Genomic DNA, 24,821 nt, shown 5'->3' on the forward strand with positions numbered 1-24,821 from the left:
CAATGGTTTCTCACCATTTGTGCAGAGTTCAGAGCCTCCATGGGTTTGTGTGTTTCATGGCTGAGTCTACGCTTGGTAGCAGTAGGTTCAATGGATCTGATTTCTGGGCAGTATGAAGGGGTAGACCCTATCTTTTATTTCTCTGGCAGATTGAGCTCCCTCCCTGCCCATGTGTGACTAATATGGGAACTCTGGGTCCTAAGGCTAGCAGTCTAATCCCATAATATAGCCAACTAACCACTCATTCATTCTAAAAACCTTGAAACATTGAAAGAGCACCTATGAATGCTAGGGACAGTTCTAAACACTAGGGAGAGAGAGTGAAAAAACCGGCAAAAGAGGACCTGCCCTCACAGAAATTCCATTTTAGAGTGTGTGTGTATGTGTGGGTGGGTAACACTAGGAACAAAGTAAATGAGTAAATTTATTTTATTTGGTGTGATAAAAGAAGAGAATGCTATGAAGAAATAAATTAGTGAAGGAGGTAAGATGAAAAGTAGTGAGTATTGTTTACATGGGAGGGAAGTTGTTGCTATTTTAAATAGAGGATGCAGAGAAAGCAGCTGGGCGTTCCCAGACCCCAAAGTGTGGTGTAGATGTTAGGAGGCCTAGTGAACTGGAGACCTTACGTCGTGCTGAGGTGGACACAGAATCCGCAGGCCTCACAATCACCAGCAATAGCAAGGTCCATGGTCATCAGCGGGATGGGCCAGCACGCAACCCGAAAGGCCAGTAGATCCAGGATGACCAAGAGGAGGCATGAAACCCAAAGCTATTCCTTTGATGCCTTAAGGATACGTAGCTTTCCCTGCACCTGCCACTGTCCTGGGGAAGAAGAGAGCTCTGGAGAGGAAAATCTCCCTAAAAGAGGGAGAAATTACCCCAAAGAGATTTTTAACTCAGAAACGTCTATGATATCTGGAATTGACCTCCTTGACTCTTTTCTACCAACCTGAGGCATAGAAGCTAGAAAGGATGATATGATCAGTTGCAGAATGCGAAGAACATATTTCTGCATACCTGAGTTTGTACATTTTGGCCAGATTCTGCACTATTTGTAACTTCTTGTGTGTGCGAGCCATGGAAACCTGGGAAGTTTCGGATCTTGACTTAATAAGGACCACATTGAGTTGATTTGTGAGCCAGAGTGACTTCTTAACATACTGTAGTTTCTAACAAACTATTTGTAAAATTAATGGCCTCTGATGACCCCCATTACCATCTCCCTTCTTCCTGAAAGAAGGCATTTCATTGCTTTATGAAGCTGTATACAGAAGAGTAATTAAGTAACAATTCAGGCCAATGGCCTCTCCCAGGAATTAATGGTAGGGAGAGTTCATTAACCCCAGCTGGTTATAGCTTCTCCAGGAAATGCCCTGGACCAAGGTTATCGTAGCTATTAATGGATTGGATAGGGACTTTAACTGGGATAAAAATAAAGCTCTGTCTTCTTCCTGGGGAGCTTTTCTCCTTGAGGGGCACCAAAGGCAAGCTGTAGGAGTAGCAGAACCCCAAGGTTGGGGCCTTGTATGGGGTGAGGACAACAGATTGCTATTAGTGAGAATTGTTAAATCAAGGTAAAAACAGGGCCTTGGGGGCAAATTAAGGTCCTTGATATAAGCCTTCCTGCTGTTCAGGAGGTGGCTTGATTAACACCCAGTGCAGCTGTAGAGCAGCTGTTTTCACCTTGTTAACTTTTCCATGCCGTGCCTGCCCCGCGCTGAAGAGTCGCTGAGCGATGTCAGGTTTTGCTGCATTGCTGCCAGCAACGCAGTGGCCTTTGTGTGGAACTCTGTAGTGAAAACACCCTCTCTTTCGCCAGGCTGGGCATTCAGGCTCTGTTTGCTGGGCCTTCATCCCTCTGCTGGGAGGGGACCGGCCAGGTGCATGAGCCCTCAATGGAGCTGCCCGGGCGCTGGCCCCTCCTGCTGCCTGGCATGGATGGAGAGCTATTTCTTTGGCTCCCCTTGCTTGGCCTCACTTCACTTTGGCAAATTCTTCTTGGATATTTTTATAAATGAACCCAGTTTTGAGGCTTCTAGCCAGCCAAGACTCTAGAACCTCATTTTAGATCGCTTTTTTTTTTTGGCGCCTGAGCTAACATCTGTTGCCAATCTTTTTTTTCTTCTTCTTCTTCTTCTCTCCAAAGCCCCCCAGTACATAGATGTATATATTCTAGTTGTGAGTGCCTCTGGTTGTGCTATGAGGGACGCTGCCTCAGCATGGCCTGATGAGTGGTGCCATGTCCGCGCCCAGGATCCGAACCAGTGAAACCCTGGGCCACCAAAGCAGAGCGGGTGAATTCAACCACTTGGCTATAGGGCTGGTCCCTAGATCGTTGTTTTTTGAACACAGAATCAAGTACACTATTTTCCTCCTGTCCTTACCTATTTTTAGAGAATTTTTGTGTATAATCTTTAGGCTCATAAAATGTCTGAATTTCCTTTCAGAATACTTCTCAGAATAGCTTTCTCAAAAGCAGAACCTTGAACTAAACTGAAATGTGAAGGGAAAAAAAAGAGAGAGTATACCATTAGTTAATATTGTTATTCTTTAATATCCAATAAACTATGGTAGCTTGAACTGGCAAAAAGTTTATATATTTTCTTATAAAATTAAATATTTTTAAACTTATTGCATCATTGCTATTACAATAGCAATAAAGAACTAAAAAAAAATTAAAGTTCTGGGGCCGGCCCTGTGGTGTAGTGATTAAGTTCATGTGCTCTGCTTCGGTGGCCTGGGGTTTGCAGGTTTGGATCCTGGGCCCAGAGCTACACACCGCTCATGAAGCCATGCTGTGGCAGGGTCACACATATAAAGTAGAGGAAGACTGGCACAGATGTTAGCTCAGGGCCAATCTTCCTCATCAAAAAAAAAAAAAAAAAAAGGAAAGAAAGTTCATCAAGGATCTCACCTCAGAGCAAAAACTCTGTCTTTTTCCAAGTTTTCTTCTATTTTTTGTCTATTAACAAACCATCTTTTATAGCTCTCATAGAATAGATATATTGTTGTGTTTTGCCTTTTCACTTAATATTTTTTATAAACATTTTCCAGGTTGCTACCTACTTTCTATAATTGTCCTTTCAATCACTGCATGAAATTCTGCTGAGCTGATAATATTCATAATTTGCTTCACCTTACCATTCTTACCAACCTATTTATCTGTTTACATAGCCATCTCATCTTGAGGGCTGGAGAGGGCCTATATTAATTTCCTAGGGCTTCCATAGCAAAGTACTACGGACTGGCTGGTTTAAACAACACAAATGTATTTTCTCACGATTCTGGAGCCTGTGAGTCCTGATCGAGGTGTGGGCAGGGTTGGTTTCTCCGGAGCCTCTCTCCGTGGCTTGCAGATGGCTGTGTTCTCCCTGTGTCCTCACGTGGTCATCCATGTGTGTGTGTCTGCATCCTAATCTCCTCTTCTTACAAAGACACCAGCCATATAGGATTAGGGCCCACCCTAAGGACCTCATTTTAACTTAATTACATCCTTTAAAGGCTGTCTCTCCAAATACTGTCCCAATCTGAGGTCCTGGGGATTAGGACTTCAACATATGAATTTTGGAGGGGCACGACTCAGTCTACACGAGGCATTCAACACATGTTTACCTGCGGCCCAATTTAGGAGCATTCAGCTTGTTCTCCCACCTTCTCCCCAAATGGAAGCACTTCAAAGAATGTGTTTGTGTAGTCACTCTATTTTTCAGGCATAACCAAAATATTTAAAAATATGCACTTTTACCATTTTTGGATGTCTATTCATTAGCCTATCAATCAACTGCTTTTTATTTTACAGATGAGGAAAATAAGGACGAGAGAGATTAAATGTTCTACTGGGATTAAAAAAGAAGATTATGAAAGTCTCCCATATCTGAGACCATGCCCCTCAATGTTTTCTGGTTCATTCTTCCGTCTAAAGTGCAATAGGAAAAAGGAATTTCCTCAATTATAACATGTTGCTGGTATTATGGAGCCATTTTTCAGTGTAACCTGCATGTTGGGGATACAGTTTTTATTTTCAGTGAGATCGTTTCTTCTGAGGTAACTGACACTTGGTCTCTGCTTTAATCACTCGTTGCTTTATTTCAAGTTTGCTTCTCTAGCTTTAACTTAAAAAAATTTCAATTAGAAAGTGATTATTAAATGGATGGTTCCTAAAAAGGCTAACTAGAGACTCTGCATGCAAACTTTTGTAAAAAATTTACACTGAAATTTGATACAGTTTTATACCCCCTTCTCAATTCTTCTAACTTTGTGTTCTTTCTGCCCTAAACCGGAAACACAATCCTTTAAATTTGCTTAGTAGTCCCACTTGATAATTATGGAGAAGTCTTTCATGCCTTGAGATTTGGGTTATCTTTTGCATAACAGAAGTAATATGTTGGAATATTCCTACTATAAGATAATTATAATTAGCTTAGCTTTGCCTATATATTTCATCATTCTTCACTTATTTAGCAAACATTTTTCTGAGCACTCAGTAGGTACTGAGCTAGGTAATAGGATGTCTCAAAGATGACTAGAGTACTTAATGTCAAAAGGCACCATCATGTGATAAACGTTATAGTCAATTCAGGTGGAAAGTGCTTAGGAATACGGAGGGGGCACATCTAACATTATGATTAGGGAAGTTTCAAACAGGAGGTGACTTGAGGTTGAGTTGAGTCTTAAAAGAAGAGAGTAACTTTATAGATAATGGGAAAGGATATTTCAAGAGGAGAGAAAACAACAGGTTCAAAGGCGCAATGTGCTCAGGGAGTGGTCAAAAATTCACTGCAGTTTTCTGTCTAGGGTAGCACGTCCCAATGTGTGTTACGTAAAGAACTGGTGGCATAACATAGTATTAGGTGGGACACAGAGGTAAGATTTTTAACTTTGAAAATTAATTTTAGTAGGAGTAAAATATTTAGTAAAACTACAAGTAGTATATTAAAACTTGATTTAAAGACATTGCTTTGAATGAAAATAAATTTACTTGAGTGAAAACAATACTTGGTTTATTGAAAAATATTAAGTAGACAGTTATTCAGGGGAACATGAATGTAGCAAAAACTGTGAAGGTGGATGTGAGTGTCAAAGTTCGGGGCTCAGTGCTCTAACAGTGTGTGGCAAGGGGTGGGGAGGGACAGCCAGGTCAGCTGAGGAGCACGACATATTTGTGCTCAAGACTTTGAGTTTCGTCTCGAAGCACCCCAAGAGGCATCAGAGACTTAGGTAGAAGAGTAACATGGTCATTGTATTGGAGAAAGATAATTCTGGGGCAGTGCAGGGTAGATGGGATTGAGAAGCCCTCAGTGCTTGCCCATACTGTGCGTTACGACCAGACATCCCAGGGGAATAGACTACCTTATATTTCCATTGGGAATGGAGGCTCAAGTTTTTATCATGCCTTTTTTTCCTCTTAGAAATTGTATATTGGAGGTTTTCCCCCTTTATATTATTTATTCTCTGTTTGGATAATAAAGGCAATATCAGATCTTCTTGGTGAGCAATGTCTACCAAATTCGCCATGAGAGTTTTTATCCCAAACTCCTCCACCTTGGCCTATATACCCATTGCCTTGAACAACTGCAACCCATAGATTGTTTGGTCTTCCATTGTTCTTTTAAATTGTCTCCATTGGGGCTGATTCTTCTCTCCAATGGAAATTTGGCAAGCCCATGACTTTTTCTGGTTGATTTCAGTCACAATACAATGTCCCAGTTAGGAATCAAAGGGTCCAGTACCATGTAATAATCAAAACTCTGAACTTGGTGTGGAGTTGAGGTGTCTGCCCTCTGGAGCTGAGGGCCGATGTAGGTGGAAAGGCTGCAACTGGGAACGGGCTTGTTGACCTACCTCTTTCCACACAGAGCACACCTACTCCTGCTTCCCGCCAAGCTGGCCACACTGTCAGACATCGCCTAGGTAAGAGAGGAAAGGGGACTTTAAAGTCTTTACTTGACTGGTAGTGTTGTGCACGGGCACCTTTTCCCCTCAGGCCTGCTTGGTGTTTAAACCTCATTCTTTCTCCTGTGGTTGCTTGTAGGAAGTTTTTGGAGGTTGCCCAACTGCTATCACGACACGACTGGAATCTCTAGCCCTGACCTGGCAATTGCATATCTAAACCATGTGTTCACTTATGTCTCTTTCAGCCACTAAGGCTTTTGTCATTCTGCCAGCCTCTCTCTGCTGGTCTTCTGCCCTTCTAGATGGCCAGGACTGGCTACATAATTTGCAGAACTCAGTGCAAAATGAAAATGCAGGGCACCTTGCTGAAAAATCCTTAAGAATTTTAAGCCAATGGCGCAGAAATTAAACCAAGCATGGGTTCCTTCTGGAAGCAGGTCCCTGTGTGACTGCACAAGTCCCATGTCCATGAAGCTGGGCTTGCAGGTGGCTGTCATGAATAAGACCTAAGATAATCCTGTGTCGGCAGGACACGCTCACATATTCTTTGTTTAAACAGGTTCTGGAACACAGACCAATTCCCACTTGTTTACTTTGCTGTCAAAGCGGTTAGCCAACCTGTCCCATGCCCTTGGATTTTCCAGATGAGAGTCAGAGCGTGGTTCCCAGTATTCCCTATGCTTCACAGACACATAGGAAGATCTCCTAGTGGGCTCCCTAAAACCCTTGTCTTGCTGTATTAGTTTCCTATTCCTGCTGTAACAAATTACCACAAACTTTGTGGTTTAGCTCAACACAAATTTATTATCATACAGTTCTGGAGGGGAGAAATCTGGCATGGCTCTCACTGGCTAACATCAAGGTGTTGGCAGAGCTGTATTCCTTCTGGAGCTCTAGGAAAGAATCTGTTTCCTTGCCTTCCCAGCTTCTAGAGGCCACCTGCCTCCTAGGCTCGTGGCTCCTTCCTTCATCCTCAAAGCCAGGCGTGTAGAATCTTCAGGTCCATCTCAGATTCTCTGACCTTTGCTTCCGTTGTCACATGGCCTTCTCTGGCTCTGACCCGCCCACTCCCTCTTATAGGGACCCTTCTGATTACCTCCAGCCCATGTAAATAACCCAGGATTATCTCCCATTTCAAGATCCTTAATCACATCTGTGAGACCCCTTGCCATGTGCAGTAACATATTCAAAGGGGATTAGGACATGGGCTTATTTGGGGGGTTCATTGTTTAGCCTGCCTCACTTATCTTGAGACAAGAGAGGAACAGCACTGCCATCCTTCCCTTTGAAACGCCCATCTCACTAGGCTAGGGAGGGGTAGCCCGCCCATCCTTCCCCTGTGAGGGTACAGACTCACGGCGCAGCCCTCTGAATAAATCCTCCTTCCAGCCTTGGCTCAACTTTAATTCTAAAAGTAGGCGAGGGGTTTAAGAATCATCTATCATCTAAGAAGTTCTCCAAGAGAACTATCGACACTCAAGTCCTTATCTCAGGGTCTTTTCCAAATTCATCTTTTGTCCTACACTTTCCTGATTTCACTGTTAAAATATTCCAGTAGCAATTAGTAGGTCAACTTTGGTGCTTACAGAAAGTGTTATAACAGTAGTCAAGTAGGAAAATACTAATACATCATTCCATTTTCTATGAGAGAAATGATTCATTTCCCCATGATAAAGAGTTAATTTTGAAAATTCTGGGAAGTTATTGTTTTTCTCTACTCCCCACTTTGAGTCATTTCATCTTGTACTTTTCACATTTATGTGACCTAGAATAAAATCTTCAAATGGCATTTCAAAGAATGGATTTTTTTCCTTTTGCAGTGGAATATTGGAGTGGATAGCAGTGTATGACCTCTTTGACTTTCTGCTCCGTGGCCCGACACCTCCACGATTCGGCTGTGTGCCAGGCTCCAGGATCACTCCCTCACACATCTTGGGAATCCAACCCAGGTAGGACTGCCTGCCTTCCTGTTTCTCTGTCTCTGCACTCCCAGTCTGGCACCTGAGCCCGTACTCATTCCTGTGACCAGAATCCTATTTTATTCTTCAGTTTTGGGATCTGGAACTCTGTCACAAGTCTACATGGGAACACAGTTCGGGCTAATTCTGCAGCTAGACTCTGTTCTTGTCAGAAAGTCCATGCATGGATCTCTGACCCTAAATTCTTCCCCAAAGCTGGGGCCCATCCAGTGCCTCCACATTTTTCCAAGGTCCAGCCCACCCAAGAGCCTGTGTTTCTATGATTTGCCTGCTTACTGGGGCTGCCCCTATTAGCATTTGTTGGATTTCCTTGGTTCTAAACACTTGCCCTGTCCCTCTCTTTTGTCTATACGAGATCTCTAGATCGCCAGTGCTTTCTGGGCACCATCCTCCCCTTTGCTGCTGAATCAGAATCTTTTTCTTTCTTTCTTTCTTTTTTGTGAGGAAGATTGGCCCTGAGTTAACATCTGTTGCCAATCTTCCTCCTTTTGCTTGAGGAAGATTATCCCTGAGCTAACATCTGTGTCAATCTCCCTCTATTTTATATGTGGGAAGCCACCACAGCATGGCTTGATGAGTGGTCCTAGGTCTGCACCCAGGATCCGAACCTGTGAACCCCTGACTGCTGAAGCAGAGGGTGCAAACTTAACCACTGCACCACTGGGCCAGCCCCCCGACTCAGAATCTTAATAGCTGCCCCTTCCAGAAGTTGTATTTCATCTACATCTCAGCAGCCTCTCCTCATATGGAATATTCTACTGTGGATAGAATGCTTATTGTAATAATAGGAATGCATAAGTTGGGGAATGTCTTATGAAACTGAAAAATGACATTTTAGAATTAGGATATATTTTGAAGATTCTATGCATGGGGTGTACTCTGGTGACACACACATAAACTATTTTAGGGAGCTATTTTCACAAATAACATCATGTTCTCAAAGGCTGAATTATCCTACTGTTCAGGAGAGAGGGTGCTCCCCTGTAAAGTTGATCTTTTTCTTCCAGTATTCATTGATTTTTGTTTGGGTCCCTGTAATATTTAATAGACCTCATTCCTGAGAAAATGTAAATAAACAAAGATAAAGTCGAATGTTTTCTTAAGCCAATTTTAGTTTCAAACAACACATCTCTGAGAGGTCAAACTCAAGATAATTTCAGAATTCTAAACAGGTTTTATAACCTCTATTGGCAAGAGATCTGTATTTGCAGAATCCATAAAGCTTTTAAGGTATAGTTGATATTGAAACAATAATGACCCTGGAACAGGATATTTCCTGGAGATTAATGACCAGCTGGGAGGGGTTGATGGCCTGAGGTGTAGTTGAGGGCCATTAACCTCAGACAGTCATTAAGGCCCAGGAAATGTCCTATGTCTAGGTCGTTATTGTTATTATAAATTGAAAATGGAAAAAAGAAACAGGCATACAGATGATCTGAAGGGTGACTCCATTTCCACTGGTTTCAACGGGGAGCATTCTGGGAGAATTTATTCCCCTGTCCATTAGCCAATCTCCCTGAATCCTCTGTCACATCGCCCTTCAACTGATGGGTCTTTGTGCTGGAAATCCCTGAATTCCCCAGATGCTGGAGTAGAGAGTCCAGTTCCCTCATTGTAGCTACCTTTGATCAGAGTGACTGGATGAAACAAACCGTAACGGTACTTTGCCACCGCTGTTAATTGCATTCCACATGCCATCTACTTGCTTCCCCTGGGATGGGTGTTCTCTTCTCTATTTAGCTGCAGTAATTTTCCCACAGCTAAGTTTTAAGCCCTTGAATATTTTGTTTGTGATTGTTCTCCAGGTCATTGGGGTGAAAGTGCACGCTATTTGCTTTGCAGTTGTTCTGTCTCTAGTCAAACTAGGTATGGCATCTTGGTCCAATTCCTCATTCATTTCCCAGAAAGTACTATAATTCCGAGGTATTTTGAATTCCGAACTAATAAGTAATGCTTTGTTTCGAATGCAGTAAGTATCAACTTTTTATTAGTCCTGCAGCAGCAGATTCACCTTCTTTTTTTTCAAACAATGCAGAAACGTTCAAAATGAAGAATGGGTTTTCACTTTAGGGTTTCCAATATCACTTTAGGGCTTCATAACAAATAGCTGAATGTGAAATATTCAGCTGGAATATTCTGCAGTAGAACTTTCCAAATTTGTTTTATTCATGGGCTATAAGAAATTTCATGTCAGACTTAAAAAAAGTCAGAATGGGGCGAGCCTGGTGGCATAGTGGTTAAGTTCACGCATTCTGCTTCAGTGGCCTGGGATTCGCAGATGTGGATCCCCAGTGTGGACCTACACACCACTCATCAAGCCATGCTGTGGTGGCATCCTACATGCAAAATAGAGGAAGGTTGGCACAGATCTTAGATCAGTGACAATCTTCCTCAAGCAGGAAGAGGAAGATTGCCAATAGACATTAGCTCAGGGCCAATCTTCCTCACCAAAAAAACAAAATCAGAACAGCATGACCTGAGCATCATGTAGCTATGGCACTGAGGCTACTGTTTCATTTATTTAGTGGTCACAAGGAAGTTTGAGCCACGTGTTGGATCAGCTTGAATTCATCACCAGTGATTGTAAAGCAAAAGAAAAACTCAAAATATTTGCCTTGATAAAATCGATCAGAGACATCAGCTTTGTAGAAGAATAGCATATTGATGTGTAATACTAGGCTACCAATATTGGTGTGAATTTTATAAATACTCAGTCCATCTTCAAAGGGCTCTTCTCCCTGTAGTGGTGCCTGAAATTCCTGTTACTTGTGAGTTTGGTCTACGATATTGAAGGGCCCAGTTAAAATATAAATGCTAAGTTTTTAACCATTAATACTTACCTTGACTTTAACTTATTAAATCTTCCAGGCCACAATTAGCCTAGGGATTCAATGTAACCAAAATGGTAAGACTGATAAATAATAGGGGGAAATATGATGAAAGTATTCTTTTTTCAAATCCAGATCAATGTAATCTATGAAATCCCTTTTCTTGGCAGGGTCTTCAGAGCAGTTCACGTTCTCTTCGATGCCCCCAAAAGTCCTCCTATTCCACCATTCATTCTCATTTTAACAACTGTCTATTAAACACGGTTTTTGGTGCCAGTCTGTGCTCTTTTGCCCTCTAGGATCCTTGTTTAGGTTGACGTTCCTGTGGGGTGGGCTAACTTTCTCGCAGGCTGCAGGATTTGTTGTTACCTTATGATGGCACAACTCTTGAAATAAATGTCACCCTATAGGTTGTTAATCTCACTCTGGAGAAGTGGGCAAGAATGTTCTTCCCATCAGCTACAACTTTTGTTTTTTACAATAATCTGATCTTGAGTTTTCATTTTCTTAGTGTGCCTATTGATTTCCTAATTCATTTTAATTTAATAACTCCCCTCCACCGCTTTGACTCCCTATATTGCCCCTTCTAGTGGAATTTGGCACAAGTTGTTGTACAAATGGATTGGGAGATGTTATAAGTGGCGTTGCCCATGGTGACCTATAAAATCAACCCCTGGCCCTCTACTGCAACAGGCATCTTGAATCTCCCATCAGGATGAACTCCCTCCATATTTCACACTGCCAAGGAGTTCCAGGGCCCTCCCTCTGAATGTTTACGTAATCACATCTCTACCCCATCCGGTGATTGCTCCTTGATGAAGGCCTTGCAATTGTCCTGGGCAGTCTACACAGAGGTCCCCTGGCGTATCTGAATTCTTGCACTGCAAAGGTCAAATAGGGCCCCTTTGAGGATTCTCACTTCAGATTGTTCTTTCAAGACATTTTTATTGTGCTGCTGTAGGGGATACCTAGAAGCATAGGTATTTTGAGGGTACAACCACGATATTATCCAGACAAGGGAGAAAAAGGGAGAGAACATCAGTTAATAATATTCTGGCTGTCCTAATTCCAGGAGAAGACGAAAGCTTGGGAGGATATAACTAAATATATTTCTTGAGGAATTTCAACTCATTTGGATATAAGCTTCCAATTACTGCTCTTCTTCATTATACCTAATTGTATGCAATTAATAGCAGGTACCCTAATAATATGTTGGCTAGATTGCAGAATGTGCCGGTCACTTTTAATGATTAAAATAGTCTTGTGTTGTTTCAAAATTTTAATTTTAAATTAAATTATTTTCTTCAGGGGTCAGCCCAGTGGCGCAGTGATTAAGTTTGCACGTTCTGCTTCTGGGTGGCCTGGAGTTAACCGGTTCGGATCCTGGGTGCGGACATGGCACTGCTTGGCAAAAGCAGTGCTGTGGTAGGCGTCCCATGTATAAAATAGAGGAAGATGGGCATGGATGTTAGCTCAAGGCAAGTCTTCCACAGCAAAAAGAGGAGGATTGATAGTAGTTAGCTCAGGGCTAATCTTCCTCAAAAAAATACGTAAATTCTTTTCTCCCCTTTATTCTACAAAGTATTGAATCCTTCCTCCTCAGTCTTCTGGCCAGGAGTTTTTCTGTCATGTTCAGGCAGTACAGAAGAGGGTCAAGGACAAATGCTTCCTTATTTAGCTGCCTGTGGGGAGGCTGAGTTCTCTGCTTGGTTAGCTGTCCTCATTTGTTGGCTCAAGGTAATCATTAATGCCTTCTGTGTGGCAGGCATGTAGTTGCTGATCGTCTCATATGTGGGTTCTTCTGAGGGTCTCCATAGTCCTTCCCTTTCTAATACATAGTTCCTGATGCAAGAAATCTGGCTTTACCTTTTTTACTCCCTTTGCCCCTCCAAAAGTTGTCCACCCCAAAACTGAGATCTCCTTTCCAGAAGTATGGGAAGACAGCTAGAGCACAGCAACTTTTCTCCTTGTCTGTTGACCCTTAGGAAAGTCATCCATTCATGACATGTCAAATGATGGGGCAGAGAGCTTCATGGCTGCTTCTCCTCCCAGCCTCACTGTGCTCTTTGATTCTCTTCTCCTTGCCTCAGGTAGCCCAGATGTGTTGGCCAAACAGATTGCCAGCTGGAAAATGAATTGCCCATCCATTCTTCACGTAGTCACCCCCTATTCTTAGCATCACTTCCCTTTGAGCCCTCGTCCCTTGGTTTTAGGTAATAAGATGACCTACTTTCCATGTCTCTCACAGAATAGTTTCTCTTTAAATGGCTATCCTCCTCACAACACCTAACTTCTCTTACATTGCCCAGGGAGAGGTGGGAATGATGGATAGTAAGGCTTGTTCGAAACCGATGCCTATTAGTAAACTCTGTAGGGATATGCTATATATTAGAATATGGGCATCTTAGCATATTTTAGGCTTCACCCCTGATCTTAGATGCAGTTCTGGGGAAATTACAAAATACCCGCTTGATATCCAGAGGAAAAAGAAAAGGAGAAGAATATTAAATAAAATCACTCTTGCTGTTCCTATCCTAAAAAGAACGAAATCAGAGTCAGATGACCAAAGATCAATGGGCAGAAACCAGTATGAACCATTTGGAGAAACTTGCAGAGAAGGAGAGGCTTTCCAGAAAGCCTAAAAGGAGTCCAGAGGGATGAGACTCCTTTCAAGGGCACCTGGTGCAATATTAACAGTTAACAGAGAAAACAAAAGTCACGTTATGCTCCTGTCGGCTCCAAGTAGCTGATCACCCTCCTGAAAAGAGCAGGACTGAAAATATGAAGATAGAATCAGATTGCAAGGAAGCGGGGGGGAACAGAGAGCACCAGTGTGCGTTAAATTAAGTTCAGATCTTCACGCCCTGATACCTTACACCCTAGGATGCAAAGAACCAACAAGTATGATGTCTGATTCCCTTTTGGTCCTCACTAAGAGTGCTTGTTTTTTTATTGTTTCACTTTTTTTCTTGAAAGTTCACTGAGATGTTACAGAGAAAATGCCACACAATCAAAGGCAGAGAAAAAAGAGAAGGAAAAGGATTTTGAAAACTATAGGCTAGTAATTTTATTGTCATTGTAAGAGTAATCCTTACCTAGGCCATTAAGTAGGTGGTTTATGAGTAGTTATGAGAGGAGGGCGATCACTGACAGCGACATGAGTTCCAGAAGAACATTAGCTCAACAAATCAGATCTCTCTTTTTGAAACTAGTAATTCAGAGTAAAGCTGAAATATAATGGATCTCAAATTCCATAGAGCAGCTCACATTCTCTCATTGCGCTCTCAAAGATGCGATGGGGAAACCTGAGTAGATTATTGTTTGCATAGGTGGACTCACAGCTGTTTGAGAAACAATTCATTCATTCAACAAACATTTTTGAAGTTTTTTTGTATTCTATGCAATGTGCCTAACCATCAGGATAAGAGAATAAAGAATTAACATTCCATCAGGGTCTGGCTGTGCGTATCTATGCTAGGTGCTTTACACATGGAATCTCTTTAACTTGGCTGAGAGATCAGTATCATTGTCTCCATTTCACAAGTGAGGAAACAGAAGCTCAGAGTTATTGCCAGAGCCCGCAATGCTAGTACAAGGGGTAGCACAGATTCAGACTTTGATCTACCCGATGATAAACCCATGATCTTCCCATGACATGATTTTCGTTGCTCCAGAGAGTAGAACTAGGATTAATGATTTGAAGTTACCAAGAGGCAAGTCAACATAAGGAAATTCAGCATAAGACATTGAGTCAATGTAAGGGGGGCCCCTCCATCACTTAGAACTATGAGCCCTCTTGAAGACGAATGAGCTCTGTGCCTTGCCCCTCCCTCTGTCACTGTAGGGCTTCAAATAAAGGAACGACTGTCTGTCAGAGATGCTGTGTTAGCAGACATGTCGATCCACATCACCTCTGAAATCCCTTCCAGTTAGTGTACCCTTTGAATCTGTGACATTCTGCACCCTCCAAGAGTCCGTATACTTCTAAGAAAATGAGACAAAGAGGCAAGTAACTTTTTAAAAAGAACTTTTAAAATTTCCTTTGATTACCAAGATTAGACTTATTATAGGCAATTTGGAAAATGCAGAAAAGTAACACAAAGAAAAGAAATATCACTCAACCACCCAGTGATAGTCACTATCAACGTTGGTTTACTTTCTTCCTTTATTTTTTCTCTGCTCACATGATTTCTTAGTCACAATCATATTATAAATGCAAGTTTTTTTGCTGCTTTTTTGACTTAAGGACACAATGAAAATATTTTACTATGCTTTTAAAAGTTTTTGTAAATGTCATTTTTAATGACATGAGTTTTGCAGTTTCTTATACATAATGTTTTATCTCTATTTCAGATTATTCCTTAGGATAGATTAGTAACGGTGGAATTATTGTAGCATAGTTTTGGAGGCTTTAAGTGTCTGTATATATATATTGTCCAATAGTTCTTTACAAAATTGTTGGAGGAGGTCATTGAAAGGATGTGACTGCTTGTTGACCCATGAGCTGGACCTGGTCAGACAGAAGTTCCTCACCCTGTCCTTGGAATGTACACTCTGCCCATCATTCCCACTCGAGAGAGCAATGTGTTGTTGAGACCATCAAGACTGAACATGTGGCTGACCCCTGGTAAGGCCTCTATATAAACTTTCAAGATCCTGGCAGGCGGGTTTGGAGATCTTGTGGCCACCCAAGACAAGCTTTGTATATAAGTTCCCTTGCTTATTAAATCTGCCACCTACCAACCTGGAGTGGTCTGCCTCTTCCTTCAGTCGCTCCTTGCCTCTTGCCCTTGTATGGGCCAGTTTCAGATTTCATCTGGGGAGTTCCTGAGGTTTCGAACCAACAGAAGTGTCCGTACAGACTCAAGCAGTGCTTGAGAACGCTTATCTTTTCTCCTTTTTGCTGCCATTTTCGATGATTATCACTTTTTGCTAAACTTTTTAAGTGAGAAACGATACCTAAAATATGCTTTAATTGTATTGCTTTGATTATTAATTTTGAGTATTTTTAAATTTTCAAGTTTATTAGTCATTTTGTCCTTTTATTAAATTGTTCATTTTTCTATGAAGTAAAATATTTATCAATTTTTATGAGTAATTTATATATTCATAAAATTATCACCCTTATGCAACATATATTATATTTTTTCCCCTCATTTTGAGATTTAACGCTTTGTAGTTATAAGAGACACAGAGCCGCTTCAAAGTAGCCTAACAAAAATGGGAATTTATTGGCTCACTGAAGGCTCCAGGGAACTGTCTTCAGGTAGAACTGAGTTGAGAGACTTATTAGCATCATCCAGACTCAGAATCTGTCCATCTCTCAGCTTGAGTTTTTTCTGGATTGACCTAATTCAGGCACACCTTTTCTGTTGGTGGCAGATGACCAGGCAGAGATTCAGCCCTCTCAGTCACCCCAGTGAGGGAGGGTTCTCTTTCTCAGGCATTCTGGTACAGTCTCTTAAATTGAGTCTCACTGGGTGGACACGGCCGTGTACCCATTCTTGAAACAGCCATTCTGCCTGGTGATAAAGAACATGGGATTGGCCAGGCTTCCCTTGATCATCTGTGTTTGAAGGGATGGAGAGAGACCGAAATCAGCCAAGAGGGAGCACTGTTCACCCAAAGGAAAATTAAGGTACTGTTACTGAAACAATTAGATGTTTATTATATAAAGACAAAGTATTATGTTGTCAAATTTAACTTTTTTCTATAATTTCTTGTCTAACATTAAAGCTTAAAAAGCCAGAGAATTGATAAAATTACTTTTTATTTTCTTCAGCTTTCTGTGCTTTATATTTTTGCACTTATCTTTGGAATAAACTAGGAACTAAATAGATTTAAAAGCCAAAACTAAGTATTTCAGTAATATTAATTGCTGAAGCTGATTTGGGTTAGCACATTTACAATATATAAATTTTAATAAACGCTATTTTCTATTTCTAAGCCATCTAATGACTTTTTTTCTGTCTATTCTTATGCCAGTGCCATAGCATTTTATTTATTTTTTTACTTATTATTTTTATTTCTATTGCAGTAACATTGGATTATAACATTATATAACTTTCAGATGTACATCGTAATATATTTCGAATTCTGTGTAGCTTACATCATGTTCACCACACAAAAATTAATTGTAGTCCATCACCTCACATGTGAGCCAAATCACCCCTTTTGGTGTTCCCGCTCCCCCCTTGCCCTCTAGTAACCACCAATCCAATCTCTGTTGCTACGTGTTTGTTTGTTTTAATCTTCTACTTATGAGTGAGATCGTATGGTATTGACTTTCTCCCTTTGACTTATTTCACTCAGCATAATACCCTCAAAATCATCCATGTTGTCACAAATGGCTGGATTTCGTCATTTCTTATGGCTGAGTAGTATTCGATCGTGTGTATATACCACATCTTCTTTATCCATTCATCCCTTGATGGGCACCTAGGTTGCTTCCAAGTCTTGGCTATTGTGAATAAGGCTTCAATGAACATAGGGGTGCATGTATCTTTATGCATTTGCGTTTTCAAGTTCTTTGGATAAATACCCAGCAGTGGAATAGCTGGATCACCATAGCATTTTAGTTATTGTAGCTATGTAATAGGCTTTGATATTTGATGGAGCAAATAAATGACAGGTAGCCTGAATGAAAGGGGATAGAAAGACCCAGAGCCAGGAGTTTTACTTACCTTGACTGAGCCTATTTTTACTGAGAGCCTGTGCACATGGGTTCTCCTGGAGCTCAGCTTAAGGAGCAATTGAAAGGAAAGACAGAGTACAAAAGGGGGTAGGGGGCAGGCTTAGGGATAGAGAAGGCAAATGTTACTACTGCTTTCAAATACGGTGCATGTATGTTACAAACGGTACGGTCTTCTCTATTTGGAGTTCAAGGGAAATTAAGTAGGTGGTTTCTTTTCAGCACTTTATTTTTCTCTTTTTCTTTTTCTTTTCTGTCCTCACTTGCTTTTGACATCTCCAGAACAGGCTACTGATGCCAGTAATGCTTCATAGAGTGACATCAGTTCAATGTTAGTCCTTCATAAGCTTGCCACCCCCACTGAGAATGATCCTCTAATGGCCACATGTGAGCCTGCCATGAGGGCTGCTGGAGAAGTTCAGTGAAAGAGGGGGCCTCCTGCCCTGCTCAGATAATATCATCTAACTGATGTCCATTTTATCCCTTGGTAAGGCTTATTCTGTCTCTAGTGTGTCTCACAGAGTTTTAGAAGGGACATCATGCCTCTTTTTAGCCACCAAATGTTTATTAAACTTTTAATATATGCTGGGCTTCATGCTTGGTACTGGGAATATAAGTAAAATATTATCCCCTTCTTTAAGGAGTTCATTGTCGGGTCCAATGGTTCTTATGTTTTTTTCATTTGCTTTCCCAAAGTTTAGGTTCCCTCTCTGAGGGCCTAAGGCACTTGACATTGCCCCATGCAGTCCATTTAGAGGTCAGAGTAAATTGTCTTCTATATTTAAACAGATTCTGTAGCCTTTAGGGTTCCCACCTATGCCCACGTTGTGGCAAGGACCCCCACCCCCAATACCCACGTCCCATCCCAGGCCTGGCTTTGTTGGTAAGTGTGCAATGGTAGAATCTTTTTTGGTTTATACTGGTGATAGGATACTCGGCTGAGGTTTTCTGACTCACTGTGCCCCTTTTGTTAATGTCGATGTGACAAGCTTTTCCTACCCTAGACGTCGAAGGCTGGGCTCCTGAAAGCCTGAGTTTTAATTTACATAGCCTTTTAATTTACATAGCCCTGTGGTTGCATCCTTGGAGCTTGGGGTACTTCATGATTATGTTTTACTCTTCCGATGAAATTCTGCTGCTAACAGGGACCTTCTGGTGGGTCAGAAGATAAACCTGTAGCCGTGTCAAAATCACCTCACTCTCAATAAGGCAGAGATACAGCTGCTCCCGGTGCTTCTTAGTGGCCAAGGATATGCTTCTTTCTTCATTGATCCTGTTAAGTGACAAGATCCTGTCTTTTGGGGTGAAAAATATCCATGTGATTATATGCTCTAATTTTTCATGCAATGATCATATTAGCTCTGTCGCCTTCTCGCATTCTGTCATCTGGGCCCCAGTGAACAGTGAGGCTATTACCCTTCTCAGGAAGGCACTGACTTACTCATCACTGTGGGGGCTACTTCCTGTCTGTATTGCCATGTCTCCCTGGAAGCCTTCCAGCGAGACATCCATCGTTTACAAATTGATTTGCACTGCCTTGGCCAGCATGTAATTCCAATTCCAGTTTCTTCTCTTACAGGCCTTTTATGAAACTCCAGCTATTCCCTCCAATAGTCTTTTCAGTTTTATTTGCTTATTTGCTGACTCTTTGACAAAATCTACTTTTACCAAGCTTACTTATCCCACAAGGCCCTATTGAGTTTCCAGCTCTTCTAGGAAACCTACCTGACCTACTTTAACTGACTTCTAAATCACAATAGCAGTTATATGCTACTGATTTGGTACTTAAATATTGAACACCTTGCATCACAGTGTAGCAGTTAAGGTCATAGGCCTTAGAGACAGATTCTCTGGGTTTTTGCTTGAACTTGGACAAATTATTTACCATTTCTAAGCTTCAATTTCTCCATCGGTAAAATGGGGCCAAGAATGACCTTTCTTGGTCTCATTACAGAGTCCATCTACTGTTACATCCATAGTAGATGCTCAAGAAGGGAAGAAGAAATGCCTGCAGCTTCTTTTAGCCAATACTGGGTTTACTTCAGAACGTATTTCCCTGCTGCTCTAGGGTAAAATTTCTTATAAAAGTTGATTAAGAGTGGTCTGTGGGCAAAAATCTTATTGAGTTCCCAGATTAAGGATTTTGGACTAATAGATTATGATCTCAAAATTTCTGAATTAACAATATAATGAAAGACTGACTCAATTTATGTCATTGGAGCTCAAATCAGGGTAATAACAATTGTCACGTTCTTACCTGGAAGATTTCAAAAGAATGAATAGCACATTAACAAAAGAATGTGGCTACACACAAATAATATTATGTATTGAAACATTCCGAGTGACTGACTTTTTTCATGAATAATGTTGAAATGAATCTAAACAGGCTTTTAGAAGTTTCTTTATGTTTTGGTCTCTCTTAGATTTTGCCAGCTATCTTTCTGATCATATTTAATCATAGACTTATAAATGAGGATGGATTTGGTAGCAAGGAGTTTTCCAGAAAACTTGTTCTAATGTTGTTTAAGGAGAGTTACTGGCTAGTCCTAATTTGACATATCCCATAGGTTAGAGTGTGACATTTAGTGTCGCGTTGTCCCATTCTCCCTTTTATGAAGTCCCCCCACTTTGCTCATAATTTCTAGTTTGAGTTCTGTCAAAAGTGAGCTGTGGGCTCTTAGGACCTTACATTTAAAACGAAGTGACAAATTACGTGCTCCCCAACAAAATTTGGAAAGTTAGCATATTTCCTCTAACATCACCATCAATTTTTTTTTTTGGTGGTAGAAGAAACAGTATAATAACTACACATAGATTCTTTTTGTTTTCTTTTTCCCTCCCAAAGCTCCAGTACATAGTCTTATATCCTAGCTGTAAGTCATTCTAGTTCTATGTGGGACACCTGCCACAGCATGGCTTGGTGAGCCCTGTGTAGGTCCACACCCAAGATCCGAACTGGTAAACCCCGGGCTGCAGGAGCAGAGTGTGCGAGCCCAACCACTCGGTCACAGGGTCAGCACCTATACATAGGTTTTATGTATGATTTTTCTTTATAATCAATTTTGCATATAATTTCATGTCATTTTGTAACTATCACTTTGTGTTTAAGCCTTTTACACTCCAGCATTCAAAGATTCTTAGCCACTGGCCTTTATAAATGGGCGGGGTGTACACTGCTCTTCGTGCTTGTAACCTCACCCTTTTTAGGACTTAGAGTATAATCTTACTGAGAATTCCAGGATTTTCATTTGAATTTCGATTTCCTTTTTGGTTAAATTCATATATACCTGAAAAAACAATATATATATAATTAATATATACTCACTATATATATTATATATATAAAACTTTTCCCTAAATTGATTTATATATGAAATATATATATAAAATACATGTTCAATATATATTATAGTCAACATATAATTTAATTAAGGTAAATATATATAAAGTTTATATTAATTACATTATATGTAATATCCCTTAATTGAATTATATATTGAACGTATATAATATATTGAATATATTATATATGTGGTATATATATAATTTTCCCTTAATTGAATTGTGTATTGAAAGTCAGTCAGAAGGTTTTGTCAGATAGATGTTCTAGCTGAAGGTCAGTCTCCATGACACATATGCTCATTGTTCCAACCTCTACTAAATTAAAAATTTCGAGTTATTTTGAGTGATTCAGCAATTTCTAAAGCTTCTGATCATATTGCCTGTAAGAAATTCCTATAAACTGAACAACTTAAAAAAAATTAATGCTCTCTTACAATATAATCTTTTGAAGATATTTTAAGCCACGACTTGCAATCCAAATTTAAGTTAAAAATTCAACCGTGTTGGTTGCAACAATAGAAATAACACAACTGAGTGGCTGGATGAAAGCTCACCAGTTTGTACACGTGCAGCAATAATGACTGTTGGCACTTCACAACTTCCTCAGCTGCTTGGAGGTCGTCAGACATTTTTCTAGGCATCTATGCATCTCAATTTCAGAAATGTTGCAATGGAAAAATTATATCTTCGAAATAAGAAAGAATGAGGTATAACCTTGTTAATCAGATGTAACTTACTTGCCCTTGCTGTCCTGCCTCTTAGTATTATTTATATTTGTTTACCATATATATGGTCCTTAAAAGATTTAAAGATTTGAAAGCCACAAATACCTGTGATGCTGGAAGTGACCAAAATAAAGGCTGCCAAATTGGTTGAAAGCTTGGTGAGGGTTTTGGTATCCTCCCATTCCTCAGGGCAGCCTTTCTGCTAAGGTGTCAGAAGCTTCTTCCTTGCTTCAGGAAGCCCATTGTCGTGCCCAGGGAGAGAAATTCATTTGGTGGGGCACTTGTTCCCCACCCTATCTTGTTCCTCCAGGATAGAGATGGGAAAGCCCAACACCTGACACTTGGAGAGCTTGAGCCTCTGAATGAAAAATTGCCATGAATTTGAATGAAGATAAGAGAGAAGGGGACAGTGAAAGATGTTCCAGCGGTGAGGGATCGTTGGTGTTGGCGGCCACCCATCCCTGTTATCTCACCTAATGGCGGGTGCCTGCCAATGTTTATTTGGCCATTGCCATTCACCAGCTGCTCCTCTACCATGTTGTTTTTCTTCCCAGATGGCAACACGATGTTCCACGATAAAACTGACACAAAAAACAATGCAAAATTTGTCTAAGAGAGGTTCAGCAAGCATGAGAAAAACATCTGATATCTCTCAGAGCCCGCCAAGTTCGCAGCTTACAGTGCCAGAGTAATTATGGGATGATTTGAACAGAGGCAATGCATGGGGAAGCCACTTCCAAATGTATCAGGTAGGTTTCCAGAAGAGGCAAAACATTCGGCTCTCTTGTTCCTCTGGCACCCTGACAGAATCGATGAGAGCTGCCTGTGGCTCCCCGAAGCCTCCTACATTACTGAATCCATGCTTTACCCCATGCCGTCTAATTAATGGCCCACTATTTTAAAAACTCTTTTATTCAATTAGACTCTGCTTTCAATAAGATAAACACTCCTGCTATCAAAATCCTGGGAAACCAACATTTATCGGCTGCCTTCTCGCCAAAGCATCTGCTTTTCTGTTGCCCCTGGTTTTGTATTCTGTCCAGTCTTCATTTGGCTGTTTGATTCTGTGAAAATTGACTGCTATTTTGGGGATTAATATGAAAGGAGAGGGTGTTCCTGCCATCTTGTTGCTCTGAGCGCTGTTTCCCCCTTCTCCTCTACAGAAGAACACAAACCAAAAAGAGTAATTTTATTATTATGGATTACAAAGAGTCACAGATGTTATTTAAAATGGGGCATTGACTGGGTTTCATATTCATCACTATTGCTCAAAGTACTGCCTTTTATGTGGGTTACCATTAGTATATCTTTTGTCATGTCGGATTTTTAGGTGAAAAGCCAGAGAGTTCTTATGTCTTTCGTTTAGTTGTCTGCCTCTTCATTTGACTCAGAATTGTCTCCGGGGATGATTGCATTCATGTTTGGCTAGATTTTTCATAGTTATTACAGTTTATTTGACTGACTGTAGAGACAATACTGAGAAAAATAGTCTCAAAAAAATTTCTATCTGGCATTTAAGGAATCTGCCCCAAACTGGTTCTACGGTGCAGCTGTTGGTTATAAACTGTTGTGAATGAAAATAAAGAATAGAAAATGCTCAATAATCTCTAATGAAAAACATTATTTTAGTGGATGAATTTATTCCTTCTGACTTATGAGTGGTATAATGTATTGATAAAATTTAAAAACAGATTTTGCATTTACGTGGTGTGGGAAGGAAGTGTTATTGTAGGTAGTATCTAACAGAAAACCTGTTCCAGAAGCATTGACGCCTTCCCACACATAGGGAAAGGCACTCGGAAGGGCTCAAGATTTCCTGAACAAGACCTGAGTTCAGGTCTTAGCTGTGCTGTTGACATTGGATGAGTCACTTAACCTCTTGTAATCTCTATTTCCTTTATAGAAAATGGAAATATGGGAGTACTAGTCACCAAGTACAACTATTGTGAGGATCCAGTCAATTGACAGAGGCAAAAGACTGTTGTAAGTTGTAAAGAATGGCACAACCATTAAACATTAATATGGTATCAAGGACACATTTCTCTGTTGAGCTGCATCTTCGTAAAGTCTTCCTTCCTCTTCGACTGTAACTTTCCTTCAATAGGAGATTTCTTTTTCTTTAATTGTGTAATTTGTTGCTGCAGCCTCAGAAATCCTGGGAGGATAGGGCAGTGTAGATTTTATGACTGTTGTGAGTATTTGACCTTCTAAGGGCAGAGGAAAGATCTGAATATATTAACATTTGAGGTCATGCTCTAATTCAGTTTTGTAGGAAGCTACATTATTTGACATTTCAACCTTTCTGCAGGACAGATTGTTGGGCATTTTCCAAGGCAGCGAGAGCTGAACTTTTCTTTCCAGCATTGCAATCACTTGACCGTCTATATACAGGTGGAATTAATATAATGTACACATTCTAGTTCATATTCACGTTGGATCAAAATGATTCCATTGAGTAGAGCAAGGTCAGGTTGAGGACTCTCAGAATACTGAGAAAGAGGCTGATCTTACTAATCCATGCCTGTTGGAGTTCATATTCATCTAGAATAAAGCAGTAGTTCTCAATATGGGCCTAAAATTACCTGTATAGCATTTGTGTCCGTTTGATTTCGATTCTTCATAGCTACTGTAGCTTACTTAATTATCCATCGTCAAATAAGGAAACTAACACTGAAATTCAGCTGAACCCACATCCAAAAATTCTAGTTTAAATGGTTTGGCATGGAGTTTGGTCATCAAAATTTTTTAAGCTCCCCAGGTGATTCTGAGGTACAGTGAGACCGAGAACCATAAATTTAGAGGTAAGTGGCAATAAAATATCTATCCACAGGTACACACTGCTTAGGTATTCTGCTAGAGTGGTTTAGCTAGGTGTGATTTTTGAGTGATCACTTGAACCAATATTCCAAGATGCTGCAAAAATCATGTTTTTTGAGTTATAAATGTTGACACTAAAATTTTACATTTTCGTGGGCATTAATTTATTTAGTTTTTTTGATATTGAGCTTGATGTTTCCACATGAAGCATTAAACATGTGTCATCACTTTTTGAACTTGGAATAATGGAAACAATAGAATAAATCTCTAAAATGGTAATAGTGGCAGATAAGGAGCCCACATGGTGAGGGCTAGAGAACGGGCAGAGCACCAGGTCGAGAGATGAGGCATTCCATGAGTGTGTGTGCACTCACGTGGCTATGCTGTCAGTCAAGATGAATTCCACTGTGCAAAGCATTGGGTTCATCACAGGAATAAGTACAGAGGCCAACCTGACTGGTCAACCCACGTTCACGTATGAAAACTTGGAGTTCTTACCACAACCGGAGGGACTGCCTTGTGCAAATGAGCACAATACAAGGGG

At 40.6% G+C, this 24,821-nt stretch overlaps 1 long non-coding RNA gene across 2 annotated transcripts; it reads left to right on the top strand.

Moving 5' to 3' along the window:
* The first annotated feature begins 1 nt into the window (after window position 1).
* LOC111768328 (uncharacterized) lies at window positions 2-23,494 on the top strand. 2 transcript variants are annotated; one of them, XR_002800586.2, is made up of 6 exons: window positions 2-484; window positions 3,803-4,047; window positions 5,859-5,913; window positions 7,716-7,844; window positions 22,015-22,209; window positions 23,364-23,494. It is a non-coding gene; the product is annotated as an uncharacterized lncRNA (long non-coding RNA). The 2 variants fall into 2 exon arrangements; XR_002800587.2 differs by lacking the exon at window positions 5,859-5,913 and having other exon boundaries at window positions 5-484.
* The last annotated feature ends 1,327 nt before the right edge of the window (window positions 23,495-24,821 follow it).

This window comes from Equus caballus, chromosome 1, assembly GCF_041296265.1.
Source record: "Equus caballus isolate H_3958 breed thoroughbred chromosome 1, TB-T2T, whole genome shotgun sequence".
Classification (NCBI taxonomy): Eukaryota; Metazoa; Chordata; class Mammalia; order Perissodactyla; family Equidae; genus Equus; species Equus caballus.